This window comes from Lepidochelys olivacea (genome assembly GCF_965140295.1).
Source record: "Lepidochelys olivacea isolate rLepOli2 genome assembly, chromosome: 20".
In the NCBI taxonomy this organism is placed as follows: Eukaryota; Metazoa; Chordata; order Testudines; family Cheloniidae; genus Lepidochelys; species Lepidochelys olivacea.
Window position 1 is genome coordinate 10,516,084 of NC_140430.1, and position 11,448 is coordinate 10,527,531.

Here is an 11,448-nt window from a genome sequence, read left to right on the forward strand (position 1 = left end):
GAATTCTGGGTTGAGATCCCAAAGCCTGATGGGGCTAAAACATTGTCACGGGTGGTTCTGGGTACATATCGTCAGGCCCCCGTTCCCTCCCTCCCTCCATGAAAGCAAGGGCAGACAATCGTTTCGCGCCTTTTTTCCTGAGTTACCTGTGCAGACGCCATACCACGGCAAGCATGGAGCCCGCTCAGGTAACCGTCACCCTATGTCTCCTGGGTGCTGGCAGACACGGTACGGCATTGCTACACAGTAGCAGCAACCCCTTGCCTTGTGGCAGCAGACGGTACAATATGACTGGTAGCCATCATCATCATCATGTCCGAGGTGCTCCTGGCCCTGTCGGCTGGGAGCGCCTGGACAGACATGGGTGCAGGGGCTAAATTTGGAGTGACTTGACCAGGTCATTCTCTTTAGTCCTGCAGTCAGTCTATTGAACCTTCTTATGGTGAGCAGGCAGGCGATACGGATTGCTAGCAGTCATACTGTACCATCTTCTGCCGGGCAGGCAAGAGATGAGGATGGCTAGCAGTCGTACTGTACCATCTTCTGCCGAGCAGCCATGAGATGTGGATGGCATGCAGTCCTTGTGCACTGTCTGCTGCCAGCCAAAGATGTAAAAGATAGATGGAGTGGATCAAAACAAGAAATAGACCAAATTTGTTCTGTATTCATTTGCTTCTCCCCCTCCCCCATCTAGGGGACTCATTCTTCTAGGTCACACTGCAGTCACTCACAGAGAAGGTGCAGCGAGGTAAATCTAGCCATGTATCAATCAGAGGCCAGACTAACCTCATTGTTACCAATAAGAACAATAACTTAGGTGCACCCTTTCTTATTGGAACCCTCCGTGATGTCCTGCCTGAAATACTCCTTGATGTAAAGCCACCCCCTTTGTTGATTTTAGCTCCCTGAAGCCAACCCTGTAAGCCGTGTCGTCAGTCGCCCCTCCCTCCGTCAGAGCAACGGCAGACAATCATTCCGTGCCTTTTTTCTGTGCGGACGCCATACCAAGGCAAGCATGGAGGCCGCTCAGCTCACTTTGGCAATTAGGAGCACATTAAACACCACACGCATTATCCAGCAGTATATGCAGCACCAGAACCTGGCAAAGCGATACCGGGCGAGGAGGCGACGTCAGCGCGGTCACGTGAGTGATCAGGACATGGACACAGATTTCTCTGAAAGCATGGGCCCTGCCAATGCATGCATCATGGTGCTAATGGGGCAGGTTCATGCTGTGGAACGCCGATTCTGGGCTCGGGAAACAAGCACAGACCGGTGGGACTGCATAGTGTTGCAGGTCTGGGACGATTCCCAGTGGCTGCGAAACTTTTGCATGCGTAAGGGCACTTTCATGGAACTTTGTGACTTGCTTTCCCCTGCCCTGAGGCGCATGAATACCAAGATGAGAGCAGCCCTCACAGTTGAGAAGCGAGTGGCGATAGCCCTGTGGAAGCTTGCAACGCGAGACAGCTACCAGTCAGTAGGGAATCAATTTGGAGTGGGCAAATCTACTGTTGGGGCTGCTGTGATGCAAGTAGCCCACGCAATCAAAGATCTGCTGATATCAAGGGAGTGACCCTGGGAAATGTGCAGGTCATAGTGGATGGCTTTGCTGCAACGGGATTCCCTAACTGTGGTGGGGCCGTAGACGGAACCCATATCCCTATCTTGGCACCGGAGCACCAAGCTGCCGAGTACATAAACCGCAAGGGGTACTTTTCGATAGTGCTGCAAGCACTGGTGGATCACAAGGGACGTTTCACCAACACCAACGTGGGATGGCCGGGAAAGGTCACATGACGCTCGCATCTTCAGGAACTCTGGTCTGTTTCAAAAGCTGCAGGAAGGGACTTTATTCCCAGACCATAAAATAACTGTTGGGGATGTTGAAATGCCTATAGTTATCCTTGGGGACCCAGCCTACCCCTTAATGCCATGGCTGATGAAGCCGTACCCAGGCAGCCTGGACAGTAGTCAGGAGCTGTTCAACTACAGGCTGAGCAAGTGCAGAATGGTGGTAGAATGTGCATTTGGATGTTTAAAGGTGCGCTGGCGCAGTTTACTGACTCACTTAGACCTCAGCGAAACCAATATTCTCACTGTTATTACTGCTTGCTGTGTGCTCCACAATATCTGTGAGAGTAAGGCGGAGACGTTTATGGCGGGGTGGGAGGTTGAGGCAAATCGCCTGGCTGCTGGTTATGCGCAGCCAGACACCAGGGCTGTTAGAAGAGCACAGGAGGGTGCAGTACGTATCAGAGAAGCTTTGAAAACCAGTTTCATGACTGGCCAGGCTACGGTGTGAAAGTTCTGTTTGTTTCTCCTTGATGAAACCCCCCGCCCCTTGGTTCACTCTATTTCCCTGTAAGCTAACCACCCGCCCCTCCTCCCTTCAATCACCGCTTGCAGAGGCTATAAAGTCATTGTTGCTTCACATTCATGCATTCTTTATTCATTCAGCACACAAATAGGGGGATGACTACCAAGGTAGCCCAGGAGGGGTGGAGGAGGGAAGGAAAATGCCACACAGCACTTTAAGCACAGCACTTTAAAAGTTTACAACTTTAAAATTTATTGAATGACAGCCTTCTTTTTTTTGGGCAATCCTCTGTGGTGGAGTGGCTGGTTGGCTGGAGGCCCCCCCACCGCGTTCTTGGGTGTCTGGGTGTGGAGGCTATGGAACTTGGGGAGGAGGGTGGTTGGTTACACAGGGGCTGTAGTGGCAGTCTGTGCTCCAGCTGCCTTTGCTGCAGCTCAACCATACACTGGAGCATACTGGTTTGGTCCTCCAGCAGCCTCAGCATTGAATCCTGCCTCCTCTCTTCACGCTGCCATCACATTTGAGCTTCAGCCCTGTCTTCAGCCCGCCACTTACTCTCTTCAGCCCGCCACCTCTCCTCCCGGTCATTTTGTGCTTTCCTGCACTCTGACATTTTTTGCCTCCACGCATTCGTCTGTGCTCTGTCAGTGTGGGAGGACAGCATGAGCTCGGAGAACATGTCATCGCGAGTGCGTTTTTTTTTCTTTCTAAGCTTCACTAGCCTCTGGGAAGGAGAAGATCCTGTGATCATTGAAACACATGCAGCTGCTGGAGAAAAAAAAAAGGGACAGCAGTATTTAAAAAGACACATTTTATAAAACAGTGGCTACACTCTTTCAGGGTAAACCTTGCTGTTAACATTACATACATAGCACATGTGCTTTCGTTACAAGGTCGCATTTTGCCTCCCCCCACTGTGTGGCTACCCCCTCAACCTTCCCCCCTCCCTGTGGCTAACAGCAGGGAACATTTCTGTTTAGCCACAGGCAAACAGCCCAGCAGGAATAGGTTCCTCTGAGTGTCCCCTGAAGAAAAGCACTCTATTTCAACCAGGTGACCATGAATTATATCTCACTCTCCTGAGGATAACACAGAGAGATAAAGAACGGATGTTGTTTGAATGCCAGCAAACATACACTGCAATGCTTTGTTCTACAATGATTCCCGAGTATGTGCTACTGGCCTGGTGTGGTAAAGTGTCCTACCATGGTGGACAGAATAAGGCTGCCCTCCCCAGAAACCTTTTGCAAAGGCTTTGGGAGTACATCTAGGAGAACGGCGAATGCCAGGGCAAAGTAATCCTTTCACATGCTTGCTTTTAAACCATGTATAGTATTTTAAAAGGTACACTCATCAGAGGTCCCTTCTCCACCTGCTGGGTCCAGGAGGCAGCCTTGGGTGGGTTCGGGGGGTACTGGCTCCAGGTCCAGGGTGAGAAACAGTTCCTGGCTGTCGGGAAAACTGGTTTCTCCGCTTGCTTGCTGTGAGCTATCTACAACCTCATCATCATCTTCTTCTCCCCAAAACCTGCTTCCGGGATTGCCTCCATCTCCATTGAAGGAGTCAAAGAACACGGCTGGGGTAGTGGTGGCTGAACCCCCTAAAATGGCATGCAGCTCATCATAGAAGTGGCATGTTTGGGGCTCTGACCCGGAGCGGCCATTTGCCTCTCTGGTTTTCTGGTAGGCTTGCCTCAGCTCCTTCAGTTTCACGCGGCATTGCTTCGGGTCCCTGTTATGGCCTCTGTCCTTCATGCCTTGGGAGATTTTGACAAAGGTTTTGGCATTTCGAAAACTGGAACGGAGTTCTGATAGCACGGATTCCTCTCCCGAAAAAGCGATCAGATCCCGTACCTCCCATTCGGTCCATGCTGGAGCTCTTTTGCGATTCTGGGACTCCATCATGGTCACCTGTGCTGATGAGCTCTGCATGGTCACCTGCAGCTTGCCACGCTGGCCAAACAGGAAATGAGATTCAAAAGTTCGCGGTTCTTTTCCTATCTACCTGGCCAGTGCATCTGAGTTGAGAGTGCTGTCCAGAGCGGTCACAATGGAGCACTCTGGGATAGCTCCCGGAGGCCAATACCGTCAAATTGTGTCCACAGTACCCCAAATTCGAGCTGGCAAGGCCGATTTAAGTGCTAATCCACTTGTCAGGGGTGGAGTAAGGAAATCGATTTTAAGAGCCCTTCAAGTCAAAATAAAGGGCTTCATCGTGTGGACGGGTGCAGGTTTACATCAATTTAATGCTGCTAAATTCGACCTATAAGTTTATTACTCTAGAGCGTGGTGCCCCCCTGCTAGCCAGGAGGGGACCCTGAATACAGATTATACAAAGGTTATATACTTTTTAGCCAAGCATGTTGCCCTCGTGCATCGGAAATCTTAGCCAATAAACAAACCCTTGTCTTATCTACCACCTATCCCTGCTTGGTGCATTCCTTGTGCTATACCAGTATGTTAATTACACAGCATGGTCCTGAAGCCATGCATTAGTAACCTTTATTATCAGGATGGGAGGCCTCACATCAAGGCCAAGAGACAGGGAGTTAGAGACTGACAAAAACCAGATACTGGGAGTCAAGGCAGGCTGGAGACAAGGAGGAGGATTTTCACAGGGATTCAGTATTTAAGGATCACTCCTCCTGGTGTATGATGTGCTGGCATTTAAACAATGGTGGGCCCCAAACCAAAATGGAGTCACATGTGCTAACTTTTCCTTAACATCTGGAGTAACACTTTAACCGCTCTTGACTATTCCCATTGTACTAACAAAGCCAGCTAGGCAGAAGCAACATACACATTCTTTGTCCTTTGTTCACACATATTAGTGTAACCCTTCTGCCCATCAGAGTTGGCAGCAACAAGGGCTGGGTTCAGTATCTAGGGGTTCCACTCCAATAACACAATGCAAACCGGCTCGAGCCCCCACCCAGTGACCTGGGACAAATATATACCACCCCGCTGGGCGGCTCCAAGAGGCAATACTTCCCCTCTCGCAAGCACAGAGTCTGAGTGTAGCAAAAAGCCTTTAAATAACAGAGAGAAACAATGTGGCATTATGTTGGGGAAACACCACCAACAGGATTCATAGCACAAGCCATGAGCAAAAAACCCACCCCAAGCAAATTGGGGCATGTCCTTTCCCTTTGGTTCTTGAGTCCAGCAACTCAAAATCACCCAAAGTCCCAAAAGTCCAACGACCCAAAAGTCTCTGTCCCTGGTCAGGGCAGCCCCAGAGTTCAAAAGTTTATCTGCAGAGTTTTACCTCCCAACCTAGGTGGAGATTTGGGGGGGGCAGGTTAAGGGGCACCTTACATGGTCCAAAGCTGATGGCCCCACCTCTCCATGGGGCTCCACTCTGCCAGCCACCCCTATGAGCTACTCCAGGCATCCAACAAACTGCTCTGCTTCCCCAGCTGCTCTGCCACGCAAACTGCTCCATCATATATCTTCAGGCTCCCCCACTACTTAACACAACACTCAGTGATTTCAGCTTGTAGTAGGGGAGCCTCAGTGCTGGGGCACTATTAGTCCAAAGTGAATTTAGCTCAGCAGCCTGTAACTAGACTCCTAATGGAATCAAAATTAGCTCTTATATTCCAGAGTGGAGAAAGTGCAATTAGCATGTTAAAGCCCTCACCAGGGGGCCCATACCACTAAGTATTAATACCTATCCCCAACCACGCTCTATTCACTGGGTTTTGGAACGCATGACCCTTGCCTAGCAAGTGCTGCTAAGTTGATGGTGAGTCCCTCCATCATAACAAAAGGCCAAGTACAGTTCCACTGTCCTTGATTCACATAATCAGGATAATAACAGTTTATTCCTGCCCCAATAACAGAGAAACTGGGTCTCCTACAGCAGCCAAAGTGACCATCTAGGCAGGGTGGGTGTGCCTATGCAAATGAGATCAGCCCCTGAAGTTCTTTTCCACAACCCACCATGACTCACCACCAGATGTCAGGGTAGAGCTCATCCTGACTCTGCTTACATTAGTATGAGATATAAGAGTATCAAAAAGTCAAACCTAAAATTCTAACAAACAGACCTGTATACTAACACTCCACCCCTTTTCTTCTTTTCTCCTGGGACCCTCCTGCTCAGGTATCTCGGGAAAAGCATTGGATAGATGGTGGCACATTTCCTGAGAGGGCCAGGAATCAAGATGGAATGTGTCGATGCTCCATTTGCCCCCCTGCCCCCCATGCAGTATAGTGCCCTGCACCTTCCCTCGTACGGCCATACTGCACGTGTATTCCGATGAGTGCGTCAGACTCCCCAGAGGAATGGGCTCAAGAAGGTTGGGTCTGGGTTATCTGTTACACTTTGGTGGAGGACTGTTTACATTACTTATATGTGACAATTAGTGGGTGTACCTTGTGGGTCTGTGCCCCCCTTAACCACCGCAGTATGCACTGCAGGATTAGTATACTTAACAATAGGCAAATAGCCATAATGATCCACAGTCATATTAGGAGCCCTGACCATTGTAATATAGGCCAACGTCTGGGCCACCACCAAAAATGCTGCTTCTCTTCTTTTGACAAGATTAAGATCTTGTAACACCATTCTGGAGAATCTATTTTAAATGTGTCCAATTGTTGGCAGTTGCATCAAGCTGCTCCTGCAGGTTTCACATGCTTTTGTCCTGGGTGACCAGATGTCCCGATTTTATAGGGACAGTCCCGATTTTTGGGTCTTTTTCTTATATAGGCTCCTATTACCCCCCACCCCATTTTTCACATTTGTTGTCTGGTCACCCTATTTTGTCAATATCCAGATTTAATAATTTTATTAAGATAATGTTGAAGTAAAAAGAAAACGGTATAGAGTTTAGGCATAGAAGTTTCTGGTTATCAGGGAATAAATTACAGATTATCAAGGGGTGCGAAATTCGGTTTAGGAATGGGTGGTGTAAGGAATACATAATCTGCAATCTCCCCGATTGGGGGTAAAAGTTTAACGGGTCAAAGTACAGACATTGAGATCTGGGGGTATGTTGTCCATATAATGGCTATGTTCAGGTGTGGAGTATAATGAACTGATACGATGATGGGGATGGATCTACCCTCATTTGGTGGGATTTAATGTTCAGTGAGTTTATGGTTCCAGTTCATATGGTCCAGCGGAAAACGCCTCTCAGTCCCTTTCCCATAGTGAATGCACGATGTCGTATCAGCTCACACCTCCTGGTACTGTCGGTGGCCAATGAGGTGTTCAGTGTAGATGTCCCTGGACCATTGGATGGTGTCCGAGACCATGAGGCGCCGCATGAGCCGTGCATAGCATCGACCGATCCCACAGGTCCACAGCACACGCTCATTGCAGGGGTCCCAAGCACCCAGGGCTCTGACCATCAGGGCATCCATCTGCACCTCGTAGCCCTTCGCTCTCAGGGTGTCAGCCAGAGAGACGTATTTTTCCAGCTTACGAGCCCGGGCTTCTCAGAAGGAGACCGTGATGTCAACGAGGATGATCTTTTTCTGGGCCTCGTCGGTGACTACCACATCGGGTCGCAACTGGCTGTCAGTACCGGGGATGGCGCAGTTCACGGTGACCTCCCGCAGGCGCGGTGCGATGGCTTTCACCAGGCGGTTCTGGATGGCATTGTGGCGCAGCTGCCAGGCTCTGGAGTGGGGCTTGCAGCTGCACAGGACGTGGGGCAGGGTCTCATTGGAGTGGCCGCACTTTCTGCAACACTTGTCTCGGTTCCCGTGGCGGACAGCTCCGTTGAGCGGGACGCAGTTGTGCCGGGCGCGGTGGATGAACCACCAGTCGGCAAAACGGGTGAAGCCGCCCCCAGCGAGGAAGTGGTTGCTGGCGTCCCACTTTGCTGGTCAGTTTGAAGGCATTACCCTGGTCCGGTTTACGCTTCAGGGCTTCCATGTACAGCGAGTGGATGGCTGCCTTCAGGGTCCTCTCCAGCATGCCCCTGGAGCTCGGGGTGACGATTGTGTTGTCCTCAGACCTGATCTGCGGCACCAGGACTCCCAGCTCCTAGTGCTCCTCGCACCACTCCCAGCAGCAGCCGATGCGCTTCCCCAGGCGACGCGAGGCATTGCGAGCGCGGGACCACAGTGAAGTGATGTCGCGCCCGTCCCGTCCGAATTCGCCATCCAGGGAACCACTCAGGAAGCTGACGGTGTCTTAGTTGGAGGGGGCTCTGCCGATCCGCTTCTTTGTTGTGTCATGGAGGGCGTTTCCCGCGATGTTCCTTACCATGGCGTCGGGACATGTCAGCAGGCGGAAGGCGTGGGTGATCACCGCGATGTCACACAGGTCACCCATGCAGGGGACATTGGCACCGCCATGCCTGTGGGCGATATAAACCAGCTCATTGCTGGCTCTCTGGGGAAGGAACAGCCACTTACCCCACTCTTCTCCCAGCACTGGGGATAGAACCCAGGACTTCCTGCGATTTGTGGCATCCTGTCAGTGTGGTGGGTTTTCCATGGACAGGGAGAGGTGCAGCCCTTTGGATCTGGGTTGGAGAGAGACGGAACCACTAGGCATCATTATTATTCCATGGAGCTGCCTCGTCCCTGATCCGCACATACTGAGAGGTGAAATCCCACCCCCCCAACACACACACATACTTCAACACAGCCCAGGGCCTTCCCTTGCCACTGATCCCAAGGGGCAGGACATGAACTAACAGGGTAATTCTTCAGGGGCTGCAACCTTCTGCACCCATCAACACTCCAAGGGTGGCTGGTAGGGGGTTACAGCACCATTGAGCTCAGTGGGGTGGTGGTATGGGGTTAGATAGATAGATAGATGGGGAAGGAAAGATAGATACGGGGATGGGGGTTGCGGATGGGTAGCTAGACACAGGGGGTGTATGGGGATGGACAGATGGACAATGGGATATTTTGTGACGTTAAGACTCCTACAGAAAAAGGAAATGAATGCTCAGCATGTGTGTGGCGGGGGTGGGGCGGGGCTGTCTCTGCACAGTGTCCCTGTGAGCTGATTTCAAGCCCTTGCCTCCTTTGTGCTTGTTCCTGTGAAGCCCTTGAGAGGCTCTGGCCTGTTCCCTGCAGCCTCTCCACAGCCACCGCCAGCCCCACCCCCAGGCAGCCCGGTCCATGCTCCAGTCCCCGGCTTGCTGAGCTTAGCCGGCTGGAGCTGGAGAACAGAGCTGCCCCTGGGCTCTGCGGCCTGTGGGTCCTGCCCCAGCCATGTGACGTGTGGGGCAGCAGGTGTTCGGTAACCCTGATCCAGGCTGTGCCCCTAGGACCAGTCCTCCTGTACCTCACACCCTTATTGCAGGATATGGAGCGGAAACACGGGGCCAGATCCCCATCTGGTGTAAATCAGTGTCACCCCACAGATGACAGGGGAGCAGACTTACGTCAGTGGGGCTCTGGCCATGACTCTTTGGCACCGCTCTGGTGGGCTGCGGCGCGTGGGCTGCTCTGACTGCAGTCCGTTGGCACTAGGTGGCCTTGCAGAGCAATCAGGGGGTGTGAAATTCCAGAGCCATCCCAGAGCCTCTTGGAGCTCCTAGGAACAGGGAACTCAGGGGCTGCAGGGAGAGGAGCCTGGAGCAAATATCACCCCAGGGCTGCTTGACACAGGAACAACATCTGACAAGGTCAAAAGAGAATCACCAAATGCCCCCAGCAGCTGGGTGGGCAGTGGGCTGCCCCCCCACCCAGGCCCTGCTACTGGGGACAGAGGCCAAGTGAGCCAGAGGCCCCCACATGCTCAGCCCCTGTCCCCAGCAGCCGAGCCCAGGCTGAGAGCGGGCTGCCTGGCACCCAGCCAGGCTTTCAGGCAGAAGCGGCTCCGTCCTGCTCCCCGCCTGCCTGCCACAGAGAATGGCTGAACATGCCAGGGGGTGGCTCAGGAAGAGAAGGACAGAGCCTGTCTCCCACCCCACCTCTGGTAGGAGAATCAGGGGGGGGTGGAACGGGGGACTTGACCCTCTGTGCCCCCCATGCATCGCCTCTACCTGTGGGGCTGGGACTAGAAGGCACCACCCAGCGGTGTGAGCCCAGGGGAGAAGGGGAGCAGCCAGTGGGGAGAGCTGCAGTGGGCGGCATGCTGTGACTTCAGGGCGAGGTGATGAACTTTCTGTACCTTTCCCAAGCTGCAAACCCCTTTGGAAACATGGGGCCAGCTGCCGCCTCTGCTGTGCTTTTACCTCCATGTTGAACTGACGCTCCAGGTGCCAAGTGCTGACAGCTGAGGGCTGTTAACTCGCGATGATCCTCTGTTCTACTACAGACATCCTACAATAGACTGGCTCCCAGGGGTTTGTCGGGGGAGGCGGTGGCCGGGCCACGAAGACACCTGGTCAAGGTCTGGGATCACCCGGGGAGGCTGAGGCAGGTGACATCAGGGCTGGAAGGTTATAAATGGCAGGGGCTGATCTATTTTGGGTCTTTGTACGTTTTCACCAGCTAAAGAGGAGGGGCACCCCAGAGCGACCCCCCCCCCCGCAGCTGCTGCAGGATCCTGACGAGGTAAAGGGGATCCTGCGACCTGAACTCAGACAAACCCCGAAGGGCTCCCAAGGGAAAGGCGAGCTTGCAAGCAGCACTGTGGTGGGAAATGGTTGTTTCCTTGTGATCTGGGCTCTCTGGGCTCTGTTAAGTGGTAGAACCCTGCACGTGGTGTCTGTGTGCTCCACGCTACACTGACCACCTGGCCCCTGGAAGAGGGAACCCAGCTGGCCAACGCCTTTGGGGGGAGTTCTGGGAGAAGTGGGGTGTGACGCTGTATGGAATATGGGAGACCATTTATAATATTAATTTCAGAGTAGCAGCCGTGTTAGTCTGTATCCACAAAAAGAACAGGAGGACTTGTGGCACCTTAGAGACTAACCAATTTATTTGAGCATCAGCTTTCCTGAGCTACAGCTCACTTCATCAGATGCATCTGTAGTCGCTAAGGTGCCACAAGTACTCCTTTTCTTTTATAATATTAGTGATACCAATATTATAAACTTGCAAGGAATCTGACCAGATATGTCGTGTGAAGTATCTGCAGAAATGTTATGATTTGCCAAATATGTTTATCTTGTTTACGTACTGGTATCACCTTTGTATTGGGAGTTATAGATGTATATGATTTAATTGGGGATTGGTCCTGCTTTGAGCAGGGGTTGGACTAGATGA